Raw genomic sequence first — 23,404 nt, forward strand, 5'->3', positions numbered from 1 at the left:
GCAGTGACATTTGATGGATCTGACTGCTCTAATGGCAGAGTATTTTTGGGAACTTAAAAGCACGAAATATCACTATATCGGTAACTATATCTTTTTCATTATTTATAATATTATATTATTATTTTATATAATATAACAATTTTCAGTCACACCATAAATTCAACATGTGTTTTTCGATTCGATCACCGGTCCGGTTATGCAGGTGATCCGGTTATGAAAACATTGAAGTATACTTTTATTTCCAACATCAGTCACAGAAAAATTATGTTTCAACGTTTACGGTTGTTCCGATTAAAAAATCACGCGGTTTCCACACAGTTACGAAAATTGTGCTTCCCAGATGACTACAGGATATTGTTGCACGTCCCCTCCTCAGGTTCTCTCATTCAAGAAATCTTCGTTATATAAGTATTCTATTCAACGTTTCCTTTCTTGTCGCCATTTATACACGGGTCTTGAAGTGGGACTAACCATTTCATCTTCACGCAGTTTGCGTTTCTTACCCCTTTTCTGCACCAATGATGCATTAAAATGATTACCCTACAGCGAAACAAGGAAAAAATGAAGCGTATAACGTACTCTCTAAAATATTGATACCTGTAACTCTTTCTGCATAGACATATCCGTGTATATTTTCTCTAGATCTTTTAACCGTTTTGTTCTAGCCTCTAGCTCTCGATATGAAGAATCTATCTTCCTGCATGTTGACAGTGTTTCTATACACGATTAAACTAAACTCCTCAACCACAAATTCTAGTCTAACTTCCTCGATGTAGAAGAGAAACAAAAGTAATATGAAGGCCTAAAGCCAAGGAGAGACTGAAAAGAAATTTGGAAATCAACCAAAGCAAAACTCATCAAAAGGAAAAGGATTTGTGCACGGCGGACAGATAACCAACCATTTGATTCGATAAAGTTATGTTCTACAAGAAACAGAAAAGTCATTTGGAATAAAACTAAATACCCAAAATCAAAGTAGAAAGATACAGCATAGAAAAAGGATTAAATTTTAGGAAAATGCAGCAACGATGCCAACAAGCAAGACCCTTTAAGGAATATGATAGATAGTAGTTCATGATAAAATAAACGTCAGTTGGGTTTAAATGCTCTAGCACTTGTACATCAATTCGATTTCTTGAACCAAAGTTCGTCAAGTGTCAAGGATAAATGATAGAGAAAAGTATCATCCCCTAATTCCCATAAAATTTATACAAAGATTCAACACTCACAATGACGAGATAGTATTGATCTCTGGGAAGAAATAGAAGCCCAGTAGAAAGTCCAGACAACACAAAAAGGACACACGGCCATAAATATTTATCATGCACACATAAATGGAATTATAATTAACTCTATTAGAATTAAATTTATTGTGGAGATGCTAAGGAAAAACTAGTAGATGTTGGGATAGTACAAAACCAGTAGATGTAAACCAGAACTAGAAGGATACAAAATTCGAAATATAAACTAACAGAATCTTGCATATCTCAAAGTCTCTAAATATTACCGTTGATCTATTAATGTGATACTAGCATTTATTGCTTCATTAAATGACATTAAATGTTATACGAGAACAATTAATATGGTTTACCATTTTTTGTATGAACTGAGACTGATTATTTTTAATGTATTTTGCAAGGTCCATTTTAAGCATTAAAGCTGAACCACTGAAAAGTTAAAGAGCCGTTCAGATTTTGGAACGTTAAATGGAGCCTATATATGGAGATGAAGGATTTTGTCAAGTGTATCGGTGTTGAAATAAAAAATCTGAATCAATAATATCATTCGAGCATTGTTAGAACTTTCAGTTATCTAAAAAGCTCAACACTGAAAAAGTAGCACACGCTTCATTGCATACTTTTGATCATCAAGATCATATTGTGCTAGCTATTCTCAGTTATATCTTCTTAAGCTATTCATTTCACCAACTCATTGATAGAAGAATTTGTAACTGGAAAAGAGTCTTTTCCAGAACTTAAGATCATTCAAGAAGTTGAGTTGTAAAGCTCAGAGTTTCAATAGGCGAAGGGTAAGTCCTGTTGAAGTGGGTGTGTACAACTGCTGTACTGTATTCACCAAAGTCTTTTAGTGATACCTTCTGGAAACAGAAGAAAGAGAGACGTAGAAGTTTCATCTTCGAACTTCCAGAAACAAACCTTGTGCTATCTACTGCTTTTCTGCTTTATCATTTTTCACCCACTAACCAACAGATCATTTTCCGCACATTATCTTGTGATCTGCTGGTCTTTGAACTTGAACAAGAATTGCTAATATCTCTAACATGATTTTAGCACATCAAAAGAAGAATTTATTAAGTTTGTCGTTGAGTTTATTCAACCCCCCCTTCTAAACTAAACCCGATCCTCAACAAGTGGTATCAGAGCAGAGTTATTCTTGTTCTGAAAAATATTTAACAGACATGGCTCATTTCAGCAAAGTTCCAATGTTCTCAAAAGAAGATTTCGATGACTGGAAAATCAGAATGCACGCTCATCTTGTGGCTCAAGATGATGACATTTGGTATGTCATCACAGATGGTCCATTAAAAATCTTAAAGCCAAATCCAGCTATTGCTATCACCAAAGGTGCACCTCAGATGCTTGAAAAACCAAGATATGAATGGACAAGTGAGGACAAGAAGAAAGCCAATCTTGACAACGTTGCGAAGGACATTTTGTACAAGACACTCAACAAAAATACCTTCAGCAAAATCAAGATGTGCCATACTGCCAAGGAAATCTGGGAAAAATTAATTTAGATCTATGAAAGAAACGAAGAAACAAAGGAAAACAAACTGTCTGTAGCCATGCAGAAGTTTGAGAATATGAAGATGAAGGCTGGAGAAACTATGAATGAATTTGATGAACGATTCAGCAGCCTTGTCAATGAATTCTCAGCTCTTGGGAAAGACTTTGGCAATAGAGAAATTGCATTAAAAGTAATGAGAGGCCTACCCAGAGAATGGGACGTCAAAACAATGGCAATGAGAGCTTCCAGAGATATAAACAAGTTAGAATTGCATGATTTGTTCTCGGATTTAAAGGCATATGAGTTTGAGCTTGAAGTTCCAAGTGGAGAAGAGCCCTTAGCAAATCCACCAACCAAAGCTCTCACAGCAACTATTAACTCTACTACTACAGTTGCCCCAAGTTCATCTTCTGCTACTGCTATAGAGAACACTTCTGAGAGAAGTGCTAAACAGATAAGCAATGACGCAATGTCATTATTTGTTAAGAAGCTTTCCAGATTAATGAGAAAGAATCAGAAAACATTTCAAATTCCCAACCGCAATTTCAAAAAGGAATCATCACCTAGTGATAAGGCATGCTTTAACTGTGGAAAAGTTGGACACTTCATTGCTGATTGTCCAAAACCAAAGAAGGATGACCAGAGGAAGAAGGGTTTCAAACGCAATGATAAAAGACCAGAAGAGACAGAAAGGCAATGATTGCAGAAGAAAGTAAGTCCAAATAGGCAGACTCAAGTTCTGAATCTTCTGGTTCTGAAAGCCATTCAAGTGAAAGTGATGAAGATGAGATCAAATGTCTGATGGCAAATACTGATTCAACCTCGACATCTGGAGAGGTATTTGACTTTGATTCTGATGAATTTACATGCACTGAGTTAGTCAAAGCATTACACGACATGGTAGAAGAGTATTCTAGACTTTCTCAATGATTCGAGGAAGTTAAGATCGAAAATCAGAACTTGAAAGATCAGAACAGTAAGTTAACTTGCTTGCAAGTAGACAGCTGTAATGATTTACAAGTCGAGATGAGTAAATTAAAAACGGAGAATGAAAGAGCAAAAGCAGATTACCAGACGATGCTTTCTGAAAACCAGAAGTTATCACTACTGGTGAATGTTTGGAACAAGTCTTCTATTTCACTGGAAAAGATGCAAGAGTTACAAAAACAATCTGGAGACATCGGATTTTGTAATAGTTAAGGCACTTCTGAAACGAATACTAAGCCAAAACTGGATATGTGAAAAGGGAAGTACATTCATTTTGTGAAATCCAGTGTGCTACAGAAACCAGAAGTACCTACTGCCTCAGTTGAAAGGAATGTAAATCAGATGAACAAAAGAATGCATTATGGTCTGGGTTATGTTGAACCTAAGGAAAGAGTTGATCAGAGTTCTAGAATCAGAAGAGGATTCAACTCAGGAAGACAACCTCCTATGAAGGTTAAAAACTACCAGTTCTACAATTCTAGACCTGTTCAGAAGAGATACAGGCCGGACAACAGAAACAGAAGGGAAGAACAACATGCTAAGATGCATAATGTTAGAAACAACAAACTCTCTGTTGCACACACCTCCATGGATACCCGAAGTACGAAAATTGTACAAATGTGGGTTCCAAAGGGACTAATAAGGATTGGACCCAAATAGATTGGGTACCAGATACTAAAATTTGTGTTTGCAGGAACAGGTGAAAAAAACCAAGATCAGTAGCTCAACGTGGTATTTGGACAGTGGATGTTCAAGACATATGACTGGACAGAAGAGTCTACTATCAGAAGTAGTAAATTGTGCCGGACCAGAGATAACCTTTGGGGACAACTCAAAAGATAAAACCGTTGGTAAGGGTAAGATTATCCATGGTAACATCACTATTAAGGATGTGCTCTTAGTTGAAAATCTTTGTTATAACTTGATCAGTATTAGTCAATTATGTGATAATGGATTTTCATAGCATTCCAGAAGCACACTTGCACAGTTAAAAATGCTGATGATTCTACTATTTTAACCGGAATAAGAAAAGGCAACACCTATAAAATTTCATGGAACATAGATCATATCATTGCCCCTACATGTTTAGTTGCATCTCTAAGTGATAAACACTGGTTGTGGCACAAAAGATTGAATGATCTGAACTTCAAGTCTATTAACAATCTCAAAAAGCAGAACTTAGTTTATGGATTGCCAGACATAAAATTTATTAAGAATCATGTATGTTCTGCATGTCAACTTGGTAAGCAAGTAAGATCTAGCTTCAAAAATAAAGGCAGCAAATTATCCTCAAGATGTTTAGAATTATTACATATGGACTTATTTGGTCCAATCTCTTTCATGAGCTTAGGGGGAATGAAATACACCCTTGTTGTGGTTGATGATTTCTCTAGATTTACTTGGGTAATTTTTCTTGCTGGAAAAGATCAAACCAGTAGCCTCCTGATCAAACTTCTGAAAAAGATTCAGAATGAAAAATCAGTTTCTGTCATTAGAATCGGAAGTGATCAAGGTACTAAATTTACTAACAAGATTCTTGAGATATATCTAGATGAACAGGGCATTCATCATGAATATTCAGCTGCCAGGAAGCCTCAACAAAATAGAGTAGCTGAGTGGAGAAACAGAACACTTAAAGAAACTGCTAGAACAATTCTAGCAGATGTAGACATCTCTCAGCGTTTCTGGGAAGAAGCTATTAATACAGCTTGCTACACACAAAACAGAACAATGATCAACAAGAGAAACAATCAGACTCCCTATGAAATATGGAAAGAAAGTAAACCGAACGTATCTTACTTTCATGTTTTCGGTTGTAGATGTTTTGTGCATAATAATGGCAAAAATTATTTAGCTGCATTTGATTAAAAATCTGACACTGGTTTATTTCTTGGATATTTTGCAGTTAGTAATGCTTTTAGAATATTCAATAATAAAACACTCAATGTTGAAGAATCTATTCATGTTCTCTTTCATGAAGACAGCAGTGCTTCCGAAATTACTAACATATCTAATTTAAGTAAAAGGTTAGACATGGTTCATCTGGAATTATACAGTGAAGATGATGCAGAAGCAAGTGTCAAGGATATTCAAAATCCAGAACCAGACATTCACATTCCAGAACCAGCAGCTGACATTCCAGAACCAGCAGCTAACATTTCAAAACCAACAGCCGATACTCCAAAACAATCTACTACTTTGTATGAAGATAATCTAAATCCTTTTATTTGGAAAAAATCTCACCCTCCATCTTTGGTAATTGGAAATCCAGCAGCTCCACTAAGGACCAGAAGACAGATGATAAATGAATACATGCATGCTGCTTTTATTTCTCAAGATGAACCAAAGAAGATTGAAGAAGCTCTTCTGGATCCTAGTTGGATAGAAGCTATGCAAGAAGAGCTGAATCAATTTGAGAGAATAAGGTTTGGTTTCTAGTACCTAGACCTTCTCACCAAGCTGTCATTGGAACTCGGTGGGTATTCAGAAACAAACTAAAGGAGGAAGAAACATTTGTAAGAAACAAAGAAGACTGGTTGCACAAGGATTAAGGCAAGAATAAGGAATAGACTATGATGAAACCTTTGCACCAGTAGCTAGGCTCGAAGCTATCAAAATATTTTTAGCCTTTGATGCTTTCAAAAACTTCAAAGTATATCAAATGGATGTGAAGAGTGCGTTTCTTAATGGTCTACTACAAGAGGAAGTCTATGTTGAACAGCCTCTAGGTTTTTCTAATCATTTATTACCAAATCATGTTTTTAAATTATACAAAGCATTTTATGGTGTGAAACAAGCACCTAGGGCTTGGTACGACACACTTTCATAATTTCTCATTAATCATGATTTCACTGTTGGTACCGTAGATAAGACCTTGTTTACACTAGTAAAAAACAAGCACATATTATTAGTTCAGATTTATGTTGATGATATCATATTTGGGTCAACTAACCCCAAGTTATGTGCAAAGTTTGCTAAGTTAATGCAAGAACAGTTCGAGATGAGCATGATGGGAGAATTAACATTTTTCTTAGGACTTCAAATCAAGCAACTTGATACTGGAATCTTCATAAATCAAGCTAAGTATACAAGGAACTACTGAAAAAGTTTGGGATGGAAGCATGTTCTGCTGCTTCCACTCCTATGAGTTCGTCTACCAAACTTGATAAAGATGAAGGGGGAAGTCCAGTAGAGGTAACTCAGTATTGTGGTCTTATTGGATCATTATTATATCTTACTGCCAATAGACCCGATATTACGTTTGCTGTTTGTATTAGTGCGAGATTTCAATCTAACCCCAAACAATCTCATTATATTGCTGCTAAACATATTTTAAAGTACTTGAAAGGAACTCAAAATGTAGGCCTCTGCTATCCCAAGGATTCGTCGTTTAATCTTATTGGATACTCAGATGCTGATTATGCAGGATGTAAACTGGATAGGAAAAGCACAAGTGGTTTTTGTCAATTTCTTGGTGATAGGTTGATCTCTTGGTTTAGCAAAAAGCAGACTTCCATAGCCACGTCTACTGCAGAAACAGAATATCTTGCTGCTGGAAAGTTGTTGTTCTCAAATACTTTGGATGCAACAACAACTTAAAGACTATGGAGTTCAAGCTTCTGAATCACCTATATTTTGTGACAATACCAATGCAATTGCTATATCGCATAATCCAGTACTCCATTCCAGAACTAAGTACATTGATATCAGACATCATTTCATTAGAGATCATGTGCAAAAGAAGAACATTCGTCTGGAATACGTTCCTACTGATTAGCAAGCAGCAGACATATTTACTAAACCTCTGCCAGATAAAAAGTTTTCTTATTTTCGAAATACACTTGGATTGATAGATTTAGCTTAATTATTTGTTGTCTTCATCTCATTTATATAGTATGGATTAATTTTCTTTTGTGGTTGTTCAAGTTTTAGTTTGCAGAAAATAAAAGCTGAGCGAAGGAGACAATCAGTAGACAAAATATGAAGTTTTATTAATAATAAAAGCGGGGGCGTACATCCTTAACTTCTTCCTTAATGTAATCTCTCCAGAATGCCAACCAAGTGGTCAGCTCTCCGGTGGAGGTACGCAAGAACTCTTCTGAAAAAGCAATCTTTTTCAGAGTCCTCTGCTCCTTTAAGAGCATGAGGAGGTAGACGTCATCATCAGAGAAGACGTTTGCGCTATCAACACTATGGAGACGTCGATGATACTTCTCCATTGCTACCAGCTGTTTGGTAGTAACCAACAACCCAGCTTCAAAGGAGGACCGAAGCTCATGGACGTTAGTTCAAGTGGCAAGTGTTTTCTTCAGCACCTTGTCTTCTATTGCTTGTTTCCTTGCAGCAATCGCCTCCTTCATAAACTCCTTGGCCAAATCAGGACTATTATCTCTTGCCATTTTTCTTAAGAATGAATATCTGGTTTACCCACTTGATTCATATTTATAGATGACAGACCAGGCACCAAAGTTCAAAATAGTCTTGCCTACAGTAAAGAATATGAAGCATCCCATATAAAGCTATCATCGGTTCAGTTACCAAGTATTATCATTAAATAATTGCACTAATTTAGGTAAAACTTTATTCTGATTCTATGTGATTTTGTGTCAGATGCAGAAGGTATTTTGTCTCATTAACAAAACAAGGCATTTTGTTTTCATCTTCCAGTAGAAACTATCATAAGACGACATACTTCCTTCTGAACTTAATTCATTATCTATCATTTATCCATTTTACTCATTTAACATTGAGTTGTTTGCAGAAAGGAATAAAGGAACACCAAGTACTTCAACTGAAATTTTATTAGAAATCTTCCCAGTACATCTAACAAAGCAGAAGTTACAGAAATTTCAAGACAATTGAAACGTCTTCTGAAATTCTAGACTAATTAAGCTTATGTCTTCAGTAATATCAGCAGCTTGTAGTATTTGTCGCAAAGTTTTTTAGCAAGAAAAGGAGGGTCTTCTTCGAAAAGATTCCAGCAAGCTTGGGTCTTGTAAGAATCTAGCAAGCTTGGGTCTTGTCAGCACTAATTTATAATCAGATGCCTCACAGAAGATATCAATACCATCGATCCACCAACACTATCTTATTGCATTAGAATGCTTCTGAAAGGGATTGATGCTACATGTAGAACCCGTAAATCAATCTACGTATAAGCCATGCATAATTTTAGTATTTTAAATTTAATTGAATTCATTGCCTGATTATTTTTTAAGTTAATTATTTTACTATTTCAGTTCAGTGGTTTGATTTTTCAGTTATTTCAGTGAGGCCGGACTGGAGTTTGAGTTTTGAGATAGAATTTAAGATTCGAGAAATATTTCCAGAAGTTAATTTAGCTAGCAAGTAAGTTCATTTAAGTTAAAAAGGAGGTTTTAGGATTTAATTTGATTACTTGAGGTGATTAAGAAATAAGTTCATTTAAGTTCCAATAATTAAGAGTTTAATTCACTAAATTAATTAAAGGATTAGTGAGGCTTTTAAGGGTTATTAATTTACTAGATAACCAACATTTACCCTTTATTTTATTATGCATTTTCGGCCACCCCTAGTTGCTAGAAGATTCATTTGCCAACTCATCACCTTGGACCCCTTCTTGGTATTTAATTAGGAGGATAATTCTTTTTGTTTGGGAGCACCATTAAATTATTAATTAACCTCATTCTAATCTAGAATACCATGCATAAATTCGGCCACCTCATCCCCAAGTAGACTTGATATCAAACAATAATTCAAATTTCAAAAGGAGAGTGGACTTGGTCTTGGTTCTTCCTTATATTTTGCACCCATCTTCCCTCACTCCCCTACAATTTCCTCCCTCCCTCACCACCGAATTCAGCACCATTCAGAGCCCCATTTGTGTGAAAAAAATCGTGAGTCTTAGCTAGAGGGAAAGAAAGAAAAAATCGAGTGCAAGAGGAAAGGAAAGAAGCGCTCCATCTTCTCCGTGCCGCGTCGTCGTCGTTTCGTTCGTTTTCTTTCGAAACGAAACCAGGCATGTCTAGATCTCTTTCAAACCTCAATCAAGTCATATTAGCAATTATTTTTCAGTACATGATCATGTTTTATCAAGCAAAAACCGAAATGCATGTCAAAACATTTTCGAAACCATGATGCAGAATTTTCGATTTTCCTTGGCAAGCTTCACGATTTCTTTTGGTTTGTGAGTTTCAGGTATTGGATCGACTCCAGGCTCCCAAGGCGACTTATATACATGTAATAGGATGCATTAGGACCACATTTGTCCATCGGTTTCACACCATGCTCTCTGGAAAGCAATAAATGACAGCAACACCATTGGTGTCCCTTTTTGAGTTCGAAAATTCAATTTGGTTGTCAAGGAGGAAGGATCTGATCTTGGCTACCCCATGGGCCTATAGCCATGGTTAGATCACTTCCCTAGCATGTCTAAGACGTGAATAAGTCGCCCTTTTGGTGGCTTGGTCCATGGCTCATTGGTTTTTACGCAAAACATCAAAACAGCCCCCTCCCCTTCTCGCCCCTTCGGTTGGACAGCACTTGTGCTTCGGGTTTTGTTGGTTTGTTGTGGATCTTGGTTGGCCTATGGCCCCTAGCCATGGTTCGAATCATTCCTTGGGACGTTGTGGAGAGGCTTTGGTCGGTGGTTCAAGCACCAATGGCCAAAAGTCTCGCAAACGACGCGATGCAAGCAAGGTTGCAGCTGCTGGAAAATTACAACAAGTTTCTGTGTCGGTTCGGAGGCTCGTTCGAGTTCTCGGTCGGCTTTTAGCCTCTGGCCTTGGACTGGACAGTGCCCCCTTGAGTTAGGAAGGTCGTGTTTTTGACCGTTTGTGATTCGGATAATTTTTTTGAGGTCGTACGCGAATTTACGGTGCGATGTGCTAAATTGACTCTCGAAAGAGCGTTTCACGTTTTGGCCTCCATTCACCTAGATTTCGACCCTCATCATTTTAGGAGCATAAGTTCATAATTTTAAGCGTATTTTAATCATGACTATACGTCAGTTCAGTGTTGTTTTGGGTTGGTTCGGAGTCATGATTAAATACGAAGTCGGTAGACGTAATTGTCGCATTTTCAAACTTGATTGCATAGTTGGGTCAAGAAAAATATATTGCATATTTTCATGGCATATTTAGGTTGCAGCGAGCCTGGGGACGATCCAATCCAGTTGGTAAAATGGTACAAGATATTTAATTCAGTCATTTTATTTATTACGTGCAAAAATAGAAAATTCTTATTTTTGAGATTTATGCGATATTGCTTGTGGTCGATTCACTATCATGGGAATATTATTTTACACGGTCGCCAGTGACCGATCAGCTCAGTTTTGTACCACGGTCGCCAGTGACCAATCAGTTGAGTTTGGTACCCCGGTCGCCAGTGATCGGACAGTTCAGTTCAGTGCAGAGATCACACGCGTAGACCATAATCTCAACAGAAAATTTTTATCAGACACTTCAGTGCAGGGCTCCAAGGAGCAAACATTTTTACTATGTTATTTAATTCAGTTATGCACGTAATATAATTGCTCAGTACAAGTTATTTTCAGCAAGCCTCATGACACGATATTTTATCCCATTCAAATTTTACTACAGTATTTTTCCGTTATCTACGATATATGCATGCTGAGTCTTTAGGCTCACTAGAATTGATTGTTGTAGGTACCGATGAGGTCAGGGCCGAGGGCGGGGATCAGTGAGCCAGCTTGGGTCGGCAGTAGTGGCACCCGGGGACCTCAGTTCAGCATTTATTATTTTATTTCGCAAACAATTTTTATCAGTTGTTGGATATTCTTAAATTGTTATTTCGCAAACAAATATTTTCTTCCGCTGCCATCTTGGATATCAAACTCTGTTTATCAGTTTAATTATGAACGAGGCATTTTAATTATTTAAAAAGAAAATTTTTAATTTTCCGCAAATATTCAAGTAAATATTTTCGGGCCTTCACAGTTGGTATCAGAGCCTATGTTCTTGTAAAGGGTTACACTACTACTAACCACGAGAAGCTCACGAAGTCACGCCTTCGGTCTGTAAGTTTTACGTTTCAGCATTTTATTTAAAACATGAATTATTTTGACAGCATGCTTCCATGAAATAATTTCGACCAGATTTTCAGTATTTCAGTGTTCATTTCAAATAAATTATGGAATTATGCATGTTAGTTACGTATGGGTTATGTTGGAACAGTATGCCCCCTAGACGTCAAGTAGGACGCCCGAGAGGTGGTTGCGAGCACCTTCGCGAGGACGATGATGATCAGAGACAAGAGAGGCAGACACCTCCTCCTCCTCCACCTCCACCACCGCCCCCACCTGACATGAGTGCCCAGATGCTAGCTGGGATGACACAGTTCTTCGCACAGTTTGCGGAGAACAATGCTGTGGTGACTAGGCCGACAGGGCCAGAGGCTGTTTACGAGCGATTCATGAAAATGCGTCCAAAGGATTTTTCTGGGACGTCTGACCCCATGATTTCCGAGGGATGGATCAAATCCCTCGAGGTCATCTTCGAGTTTATGGAGCTGGGAGACGCAGACCGAGTCCGATGTGCCACCTATCTGTTCACTGGAGACGCCCGCTTATGGTGGGAAGGAGCGTCGGTAGCCCTGACCTTGGCTACACTTTCATGGACACGCTTTACGGAATTTTTCTACTCCAAGTATTTTGCGGAGGAAGTTCGCACCCAGTTGACCACCGAGTTCATGAGTCTGAGACTGGGTGATAAGACGGTTACGGAGTTCATCCGTAAGTTCGAGAGGGGCTATCACTTTGTGCCCCTGATAGCGAATGATGCCAGAGCTAAGTTGATGCATTTCCTGGTGGGTCTACGGCCGATGCGCCGGGATGTTAGGGTGTCTGACCCTACTACTTATGAGAATGTTGTCTCCAAAGTCCTAGACGCAGAGCAGGATCTGCGGGATATCGAGAGGGATCGCTAGGGCAAGCGCCCAGTCCAGGTACCACACCGCCTTCCTCTCATCAGCATCAGCAGCAAAACAAGAGGCCATTTCATGGGCCGCCTAGAATTAGAGGCCAGCAGCAGGCGCAACAGCAGGGGCGCCCAGCCCCGAGGACTTTTGAGCACGCAGTCTGCCCCAGTTGCTCATGCCGCCATCCTGGAGCGTGTAAGTCTGGCTCAGGAAAGTGTTTTAAGTGTGGCAATCCAGACCACATGTTGCTGCAGTGTCCTCAGAGAAATCTGCCTACTCAAGGCAGAGTTTTTGCTCTCCATGCCGCGGAAACAAACCCGGAGACTATGTTGTTGGCAGATACCTTTAAGCATTGAGTTATTATTCGAATTTCAGCGTTTCGGAAATCGGGATTTAGATTTTTGAACTTAGAACTGTTATAGGATTGCATGCTCTACTCAGATTTATTTTGGGGGAATTAAGCTAGAAGAACCTTGACCTTTGCATGTCTATAAGTTTAGTTCTTGTAGTGGGATTCAACTTAGAGTTCCGATCTTTCAGGGAGAATTTTTATATCTGGTTCCGCTACCAAGGCCTTGATAGATTCATGGGCCACTCACTCGTTTATTTCGGAGGTCTTTGCAAACTTTCTCAAGATCAAGACCATTGGGCTAGACATAGCCTTTTCAGTAGTGTTGCCGTCAGGCGAGGAGATGGCATCCACCAATGTTATCCGTGATATAGATATGGAGCTACACGGTAATCTGGTTTATGCGGATCTGATCGTGCTACCGATGCCAGAATTTGACATTATCCTAGGAATGGACTGGCTATTGAGGAACAGAGTGTTGATAGACTTCCAGCGGAGATCTGTTCTTGTCCGACCGCCTGGAATTGAGCAATTCTTATTTGAGCCGGACATGTACTTTCCTTTACCGCGCATTATTCCATATGTTCAGGCTAGGAAGCTCATGCATAGAGGGTGTCGGGCATTTCTAGCGACCTTTTTATCTTTCCCCAAGAAACCCAGCCAGTCAGCCTCAGATGTTCCGATTGTCAGAGATTCTTAGACATTTTTCCCGAAGACGTCTCTGGTATGCCACCTGAGAGAGAGGTGGAGTTTTTCATTGAGCTTATGCCAGGTACGGCTCCGATATCCAAAGCGTCGTACCGATTAGCACCGACAGAGATGGCAGAGCCTAAGAAGCAGATTCAGGAACTTCTCGACAAGGAGTTCATTCGCCCGAGCTTTTCACCATGGGGCGCGCCAGTCTTGTTTGTTAAAAAGAAGGATTGCTCTATGAGGCTTTGCATTGACTACCGGGAGTTGAACAAGGTTACAGTGAAGAACAAGTACCCACTTCCGAGGATTGAGGATCTGTTTGACCAATTGCAGGGAGCTTCGATTTTCTCAAAGATTGATCTGCGTTCCGGTTATCACCAGTTGAGGGTGAGAGATGCTGATGTTTCCAAAACTGCTTTCAGGACTCGTTATGGCCACTACGAGTTCCTTGTGATGCCGTTCGGTCTGACGAATGCGCCAGCGATCTTCATGGATCTCATGAATCGCATATTTCAGCCGTACCTCGACCAGTTTGTGATAGTGTTCATAGATGACATTCTCGTCTACTCCAAGAGTCGGGAGGATCACAGCAGACATCTGACCACAGTGATGCAGACCTTGCAGAAACACAAACTATTCGCAAAGTTCAGTAAGTGCGAATTCTGGTTAGAGAAGGTGGCGTTCTTGGGCCACATTGTTTCTAGCAGTGGCATTGAGGTAGACCCGGCGAAAGTCGCTGCAGTCAGAGATTGGGTGGTGCCGCAGAATGCATCCGAGATTCGCAGTTTTCTGGGGCTAGCAGGATTTTACAGGAAATTCATTCAGGGATTCTCCTCCATTGCCGTTCCACTCACATCATTGACAAAGAAGAATGTGAAGTTTGTGTGGAGCGATGAGTGCCAGAAGAGCTTCGATACTTTGTAGCAAGCTCTTATTTCCGCACCAGTTTTGGCCACACCGTCAGGACCCGGCGAGTTTGTTCTGTATACCGATGCTTCAAAGCTCGGTCTTGCCGCAGTATTGATGCAGCATGGGAAAGTGATAGCGTATGCTTCCCGACAGCTGAAGGTCCATGAGAAGAATTACCCTACCCATGATCTGGAGTTAGCGGCCGTAGTTTTTGCCTTGAAGATTTGGAGGCATTATTTGTATGGAGAGAAGTGCCAGATCTTTACCGACCACAAGAGCCTCAAGTATTTCTTTACGCAGAAGGAGCTGAACATGCGTCAGAGGCGTTGGTTGGAGCTTGTGAAGGATTATGACTGTGACATTAGCTACCACCCGGGTAAAGCTAATGTAGTGGCGGATGCGTTGAGCAGAAAAGTCGCAGTGATGGCTCACTTGACGATTCAGAGACCTCTTCAGACTGAGATGCAGAGGTTTGATCTCGAGACTTATCCTCGAGGTAGAGTTCCCCGTCTATCTACCTTGACCATTCAGTCTTCCCTTCTTGACCGTATTCGCAGTGGTCAGTCAGCAGATGAGCAATTGGCACAGTGGAAGAAGAGAGATGAAGCCAAGGGCAGTGTCTTGTATACAGCCAGCGACGGTATTGTGAGATACCGAGACAGGATATGGGTTCCTAGCAGTGATTCTATCCGAGCAGACATCTTATCAGAGGCCCATATGTCCCCGTACTCCATTCACCCTGTGAGTACGAAGATGTACAAAGATCTGCAGCTATTGTATTGGTGGCCTGGTATGAAGAAGGACATCAGACGATTTGTGTCCGAGTCTCTGACCTGTCAGTTAGTGAAGACCGAACATAAGAGACCAGCAGGTTTGCTCAAGCCTCTCTCTATTCCCGAGTGGAAGTGGGAGAACATTACCATGGATTTTGTGATCGGTTTGCCGAAGTCAGCTAGAGGATCGAATGCCATCTAGGTGATTGTAGATTGTCTTACCAAATCAGAGCACTTCTTGCCTATTAAGACGACTTTCACCATGGTTCAGTATGCAGAGTTGTATAATCGGGAGATAGTCCGACTTCATGGTGTTCCAGTTTCGATCGTATCCGACAGAGATCCCAGATTCACTTCCTCATTTTGGAAGAGTTTGCATTCGACTTTGGGTACAAAGTTGCTGTTTAGCACAGCTTTCCATCCGCAGACAGATGGGCAGTCAGAGCGAGTTATTTAGATTTTGGAGGAACTTCTTCGTGCTTGCGTCATTGATTTCTCTGGGAGTTGAGAGTCGAACTTGCCACTGGTTGAGTTCACCTATAACAATAGTTTCCAGTCTTCTATTGGTATGGCACCGTATGAAGCTTTGTGTGGCCGCAAGTGTAGATCTCCTGTTCATTGGGATGAAGTAGGAGAGAGAGCAGAGTTGGGTCCAGAGATTGTTCAGCAGGCTACCGATGTAGTAGTCAAGATCCGTGATAAGATGAGGACTGCTCAGAGTCGACAGAAAAGCTATGCAGATCAGCGGAGGAGAGATTTAGAGTTCGCAGTGGGCGACCATGTTTTTGTGAAGGTGGCACCTATGAAGGGTGTCATGAGATTTGGCAAGAAAGGGAAGCTCAGTCCGAGATTCATTGAACTGTTTGAGATCCTCGACAGAGTTTGGACACTAGTGTATCGTGTGGCTCTTCCGTCGAATCTGGCCAGAGTACACAATGTGTTCCACGTCTCCATGCTGAGGAAGTATATGGCCAATCCTTCGCACGTGCTGAATTTTGAGCTGTTGCAGCTTACTCCGAACTTATCTTATGAGGAGAGACCAGTGCAGATCCTAGACAGACAGGAGAAGAAGCTTCGGAACAAGCCGGTTAGGCGAGTTAAAGTCAAATTGCTCAACCATTCTGAGGAGGAAGCTACGTGGGAGTCTGAGCCGAAGATGAGAGATCGTTACCCTGAGTTATTCGGTGAGTTCTAATTTCGAGGACGAAATTTCTTTTAAGGGGGCAAGGAATGTAGAACCCGTAAATCAGTCTACGTATAAGCCATGCATAATTCTAGTATTTTAAATTTAATTGACTTCATTGCCTGATTATTTTTTAAGTTAATTATTTTATTATTTCAGTTCAGTAGTTTGATTTTTCAGTTATTTCAGTGAGGCCGGACTGGAGTTGGAGTTTTGAGATAGAATTTAAGATTCGAGAAATATTTCCAGAAGTTAATTTAGCTAGCAAGTAAGTTCATTTAAGTTAAAAAGGAGGTTTGAGGATTTAATTTGATTACTTGAGGTGATTAAGAAATAAGTTCATTTAAGTTCCAATAATTAAGGGTTTAATTCACTAAATTAATTAAAGGATTAGTGAAGATTTTAAGGGTTATTAATTTACTAGATAACCAAAATTTCCCCTTTATTTTATTATGCATTTTCGGCCACCCCTAGTTGCTAGAAGATTCATTTGCCAACTCATCACCTTGGACCCCTTCTTGGTATTTAATTAGGAGGATAATTCTTTTTGTTTGGGAGCACCATTAAATTATTAATTAACCTCATTCTAACCTAGACTACCATGCATAAACTCGGCCACCTCATCCCCAAGTAGACTTGATATCAAACAATAATTCAAATTTCAAAAGGAGAGTGGACTTGGTCTTGATTCTTCCTTATATTTTGCACCCCTCTTCCCTCACTCCCCAACCATTTCCTCCCTCCCTCACCCCCGAATTCAGCACCATTTAGAGCCCCATTTGTGTGAAAAAAATCGTGAGTCTTAGCTAGAGGGAAAGAAAGAAAAAATCGAGTGCAAGAAGAAAGGAAAGAAGCGCTCCATCTTCTCCGTGCCGCGTCGTCTTCTTTCCTTCGTTTTCTTTCGAAACGAAACCAGGCATGTCTAGATCTCTTTCAAACCTCAATCAAGTCATATTAGCAATTATTTTTCAGTACATGATCATGTTTTATCAAGCAAAAACTGATTTTCGATTTTCCTTGGCAAGCTTCACGATTTCTTTTGGTTTGTGAGTTTCAGGTATTGGATCGACTCCAGGCTCCCAAGGCGACTTATATACATGTAATAGGATGCATTAGGACACATTTGTACATCGGTTTCACCCCATGCTCGCTGGAAAGCAAGAAATGACAGCAACACCATTGGTGTCCCTTTTTGAGTTCGAAAATTCAGTTTGGTTATCAAGGAGGAAGGATCTGATCTTGGCTGCCCCAAGGGCCTATAGCCATGGTTAGATCACTTCCCTAGCATGTCTAAGACATGACGAAGTCACCCTTTTGGTGGATTGGTCCATGGCTCATCGGTTTTTACGCAAAACATCAAAACAGCCCCCTCCCCTTCTCGCCCCTTCGGTTGGACGGCACTTGTGCTTCGGGTTTTGTTGGTTTGGTGTGGATCTTGGTTTGCCTATGGCCCCTAGCCATGGTTCGAATCATTCCTTGGGACGTTGTGGAGAGTCTTTGGTCGGTGGTTCAAGCCCCGATGGCCAAAAGTCTCGCAAACGACGCGATGCATGCAAGGTTGCAGCTGCTGGAAAATTACAGCAAGTTGCTGTGTCGGTTCGGAGGCTAGTTCGAGTTCTCGGTCGGCTTTTAGCCTATGGCCTTGGACTGGACAGTGCCCCCTTGAGTTAGAAGGGTCATGTTTTTGACCGTTTGTGATTCAGATCATTTTTGAGGTCGTACGAGAATTTACGGTGCGATGTGCCAAATTGACTCTCGAAAGAGCGTTTCACGTTTTGGCCTTCATACACCTAGATTTCGACCCTAATCATTTTAGGAGCATAAGTTCATAATTTTAAGCGTATTTTAATCATGACTATACGTCGGTTCAGTGTTGGTTCGGGTTGGTTTGGAGTCATGATTAAATACGAAGTCGATAGACGTAATTGTCGCATTTTCAAACTTGATTGCATAGTTGGGTCAAGAAAAATATATTGCATATTTTCATGGCATATTTAGGTTGCAGGGAGCCTTGGGACGATCCAATCCAGTTGTTAAAATGGTACAAGATATTTAATTCAGTCATTTAATTTATTACGTGCAAAAATAATAAATGCTTATTTTTTAGATTTATGCGATATTGCTTGTGGTCGATTCACTATCATGGGAATATTATTTTACACGGTCGCCAGTGACCGATCAGCTCAATTTTGTACCACGGTCGCCAGTGACCGATCAGTTCAGTTTTGTACCCCGGTCGCCAGTGATCGGACAGTTCAGTTCAGTCATTTCAGTGCAGGGCTCCAAGGAGCAAACATTTTTACTATGTTATTTAATTCAGTTATGCACGTAATATAATTGCTCAGTACAAGTTATTTTCAGCATGCCTCATGACACGATATTTTATCCCATGCAAATTTTATTACAGTATTTTCCCGTTATCTACGATATATGCATGCTGAGTCTTTAGGCTCACTAGACTTGATTGTTGTAGGTACCGATGAGGTCAGGGCCGAGGGCGGGGATCAGTGAGCCAGCTTGGGTTGGCAGTAGTGGCACCCGAGGATCTCAGTTCAGCATTTATTATTTTATTCCGCAAACAATTTTTATCAGTTGTTGGATATTCTTAAATTGTTATTTCGCAAACAAATATTTTCTTCCGCTGCCATCTTGGATATCAAACTCTGTTTATTAGTTTAATTATGAACGGGGCATTTTAATTATTTAAAAAGAAAATTTTTAATTTTTCGCAAATATTCAAGTAAATATTTTCGGGCCTTCACACTACATCTCAATCTTAATGAAAGCAAACAATCTCTTTGATTGTTGATATTACAACTCCAGGTGTTTGATCCAAGGATCATTATGTACAGAATGACTTCTTCCAACATCCTCTTCGCAGCAAGCTGTCTTCTGAACATTCTTGCCTCGGCTTCTGGATCAGATTTTACTTTAATTTGTTTTCATTCGAGTTTTATTTAAATGTATACTTAACCTTGTTTACTCCTTGCAGGTATTTATAGTGATATTCAAAAGAGATAGGGATCATTGCGACTGTTCAAATTCAACGGTTTAGATTGAAAAGATTGCCAAGGGTCGCCTGGTGTTTAATATCCATTATTACTGCATTAATTGAGGGGGAACATCTTTATGGCATTTATATTAGAAACTAATTTGTCTTTTTGATAAAACAGTATATCTACCAGAAGTTGTTGAAGTGCTGCATTTGTTTCAGCACCTTATCCACTTCCAGTATATATTATCATAAAACGACAAATCAGCTTCTACTAACATATCGACATGTGTCCCTATGTTTACTAACGGCTGTACATATCATTTGTTAACTGATCATTTTCGTCTTCATTACGCTTTACGAACTCAGATTATTTCCTTGCCTCTACTGCTTTCTCGCATTTACTGCTAATATACCTCTTTTCTCTCTCAAACTTAGAAATGACCGCAGCTTATACTTTGATTGCTTATCAGGTGAATTTTGCATCTGTTCTCACTATTAAGGATGATAATCTTGTCAAGATGTTCAAATCATTGGAAAAGTCTGGGCTTCAAAAATTCTTGGAATCGCCTGCTGTTATCTACAAGTCTGCTCTTCTAGATTTCTATGCTAAAGAAAAAGTTGTGGAAGAAAAGATTACCTATACACAGAGAGATGCATCAATCTCTATTGATGCTGCACTTCTCGGTTCCACTTTCTTCCTACCGATTTCTGGACTTTCCGAGCTCTCGGACATATCAAAGGAAGACATGTCCATCGCCTTGACAAATTTTTCAGCCACAGTAGAAGAACTTTCACCCTCATGCTTCAAGAAGCTACTGAAAAAAAAGTACCAGGTACTCGTTGATATAATAGCAAAAGCCTTGTTAGCTAAGGCTGGAACCTTTGACAAACTAACAAAAGAAAAGGTTCAAGTGATGGTGGCCATCACTTCTGAAAAGAAATTAGATTGGGGTCGTTTTCTGTTTCGTATTATGAAGGATATGATTCTCAGGAAAAGTACTGGATTTGCTGTACAAGTCAGTACAATGTTGAAAGATGCTGGTTTTCCTGGAACAGCAGAAGAGGATGGCTCTTCGGTGACCATGACTGATGCTGATAGAGTGCTTGCTTTAAGGCCAAAGCCAACCGTTGGTGAGTTTGTGGCCATTAAGAAGGAGATTGGAGAATCTCAGGCTGAGGGGCAAAAGAAAATTAAACGAAAACGAGTTGTGGTTTTGTCTGATTCTGACAAAACGGAATCTGGAGAATCAGCAGCACCCACTCAGCAAGCTTCACTGCCTCCCACTTCATCCAAGAAGAAGCCACGCACCACCATCCGCATCAAGAAAACAACAGCTCTTTATGAACTGGAAAATGTCCCTCTTCGACAAGTTTTTCCAACAGTTGTCTCATCCACCAAAGCCAAACCAATTGAATCAGGGCCTTCACCTGCTCAAAGCTTCAGACCAACTTCTGGTGTGGTCATTCGAGAATCAGCTACCGGTTCTTCTGCTTTTAAACCAGTAGTCTCTGCCTCTTCTGAAAAAGGGAAAGGTAAGATTCCTGAGTTGTCTGAATCACCGGTGGCTCCCTCCTCAATCCAAACAGTAATTGATCTTCATCTGGAAGAAATTGAGATCTCAACCAGAGAAGATATGAAATTCTTTGACGATTGTCTTAAGGTAATAGAAGCTATAAATCATCGAAATTACATTCTGGAAAAATTCAAACTGCAGAAGATGGGCATTGTTCTGAAAATTTTAAAGTCAAATTTTGACTCTTCTAGTCCTATTGCTTTTCATGACCAGAATGTCATTCAAATTTTGTCGGAGCAGCTGACAATTCTATCTGAACAAATTGCTAATAAGGAAAAGGCCTTTTCTCGGCCACCAAAGTTCAGTATCACTTCTGTCCCCACCTTTTTGAAGAGTCAGACAGTTGAGGAACCGACCAAAGCTTCTTCTGAAGTCAATGTCTCTAGTACTCCTGCACCTGTAGAAGTTCCTACTCAATCATCATCTCTGATCTCTGTTCATGATCCGGCCTCTGTTGATGAGGTAATTGAATCGATTGTGCCGACCCAAAGAGCACAAGATGACTTGCTTCAAGTTATTCCTACTTCTACTGATCCTTCTCCAGAATCTGCAACTGCTGCTGCCAATGCTACTATTATTGCTACTGCTTCCTCATCTCTTCCAGCACTTGAGCATTTTTCAGAAGCTCATCATGCTGACATGGCAACTTTGTTGCATACTTCACCCTCTGTTGTTGAGCCACAAGCTATATCCGAACCTGCTGCTGACTTGCAGCAACCAGAAGAAAGGCCAACAAAACAGTCTACTACTTCAGAAGGACCTTCTGCTGAACCAGAACCAGCTGTTACGACTCAAGCAGAAGCTGCACATTCTTCTATTCTTTCTTTGCAGTCTCCTGAGCGCATTGCCAGAATGGAAGAAATTAAACAAAGATTGCAAGCAAGAACTCCTTCCCCAGTTGTGGAACCATTTGATCTAGAATTCCAAATTGATTCTCTACAAAGGGATCTTGTAAATTTTCAGACTTAGTCAAGCGGATATCTTATGAAAACGCCGCAGAAATTCATGACGCTCAGTTCTTCCGAGACCGCATGTCTAAAGAAATACAGAACACGGCGGAATCGATGCATAAAATGTATGCTGAGATCATTGTTTTTCGACAGGCTATCTCAAGAAATTCCGGTCAAATCACGCTTGCTCAATCGCACATACTTACCTGGATCACCGAGCATGATGATATGTTTCGATCAATCTCCACTACCATGGACCTGATGGATGCCAAGATTGATTCTCAATCTCAAACTCTCACTGCTATAAATGATCGATTTTCTAATCAAGCTCTATATCTGGAGATGCTGACAAATGGCATTCACCACTTATCTGGGCGAATGGATGAACTACTTGCTAGGGTCATTCCTGATGGGCCAAAAAGGGGGAAGAAGATAGAACTGGAGCAAGTAGCAGCAGATCTCATTCAACTGGAAGGAATCAAAATCCAGATGAAGCTACCTTCAGAGATATTGGAACAAATTAGTTCTCTTTGTGTCCTAATTAACTAATTAATTTTCTCTGGATATAAACTGTTTTGTTTATCTAATCCGTTCTTTTCTCTACTTTACTAACACAGAACATCTAGGTTTTGGCATCATCACAAAGGGGTTAGTTGTTAGAATTAAATTTATTGTGGAGATGCTAAGGAAAAACCAGTAGATGTTGGGTTAGTACAAAACCAGTAGATGTAAACCAGAAGCACTTAGATCGCGCTAAAACCAGTAGCAGCACTTATCAAGTACTGATTAAACAAATAATTTCTTAGCTAAAACCAGAACTAGAAGGATACAAAATTCGAAATATACACTAACAGAATCTTGCGTATCTCAAAGTCTCTAAATATTACCGTTGATCTATTAATGTGATACTAGAATTTATTGCTTCATTAAATGCCATTAAATGTTATACAAGAACATTTAAGACGGTTTATCATTTTTGATATGAAATGAGACTGATTATTTTTAATGTATTTTGCAGGGTCCATTTTAAGCAATAAAGCTGAACCACTGAAAATTTAAAGAGCCGTTCAGATTTTGGAACGTTAAATGGAGCCTATATATGGAGATGAAGGATTTTGTCAAGTGTATCGGTGTTGAAACAAAAAATCTGAATTAATAATATCATTCGAGCATTGTTAGAACTTTCAGTTATCTAAAAAGCTCAACACTGAAAAATTAGCACACGCTTCATTGCATACATTTGATCATCAAGATCATATTGTTATAGCTATTCTCAGTTATATCTTCTTAAGCTATTCATTTCACCAACTCATTGATAGAAGAATTT

The 23,404-nt window shown here is 39.7% G+C and overlaps 1 pseudogene; it reads right to left on the minus strand.

The window, feature by feature from the left end:
• Positions 1 to 234: 234 nt before the first annotated feature.
• LOC140803106 (probable U3 small nucleolar RNA-associated protein 11) overlaps positions 235 to 23,404 on the minus strand; it is a 35,647-nt pseudogene continuing 12,477 nt past the window's right edge.

Source organism: Primulina eburnea, chromosome 10 (assembly GCF_022965805.1).
Source record: "Primulina eburnea isolate SZY01 chromosome 10, ASM2296580v1, whole genome shotgun sequence".
Classification (NCBI taxonomy): Eukaryota; Viridiplantae; Streptophyta; class Magnoliopsida; order Lamiales; family Gesneriaceae; genus Primulina; species Primulina eburnea.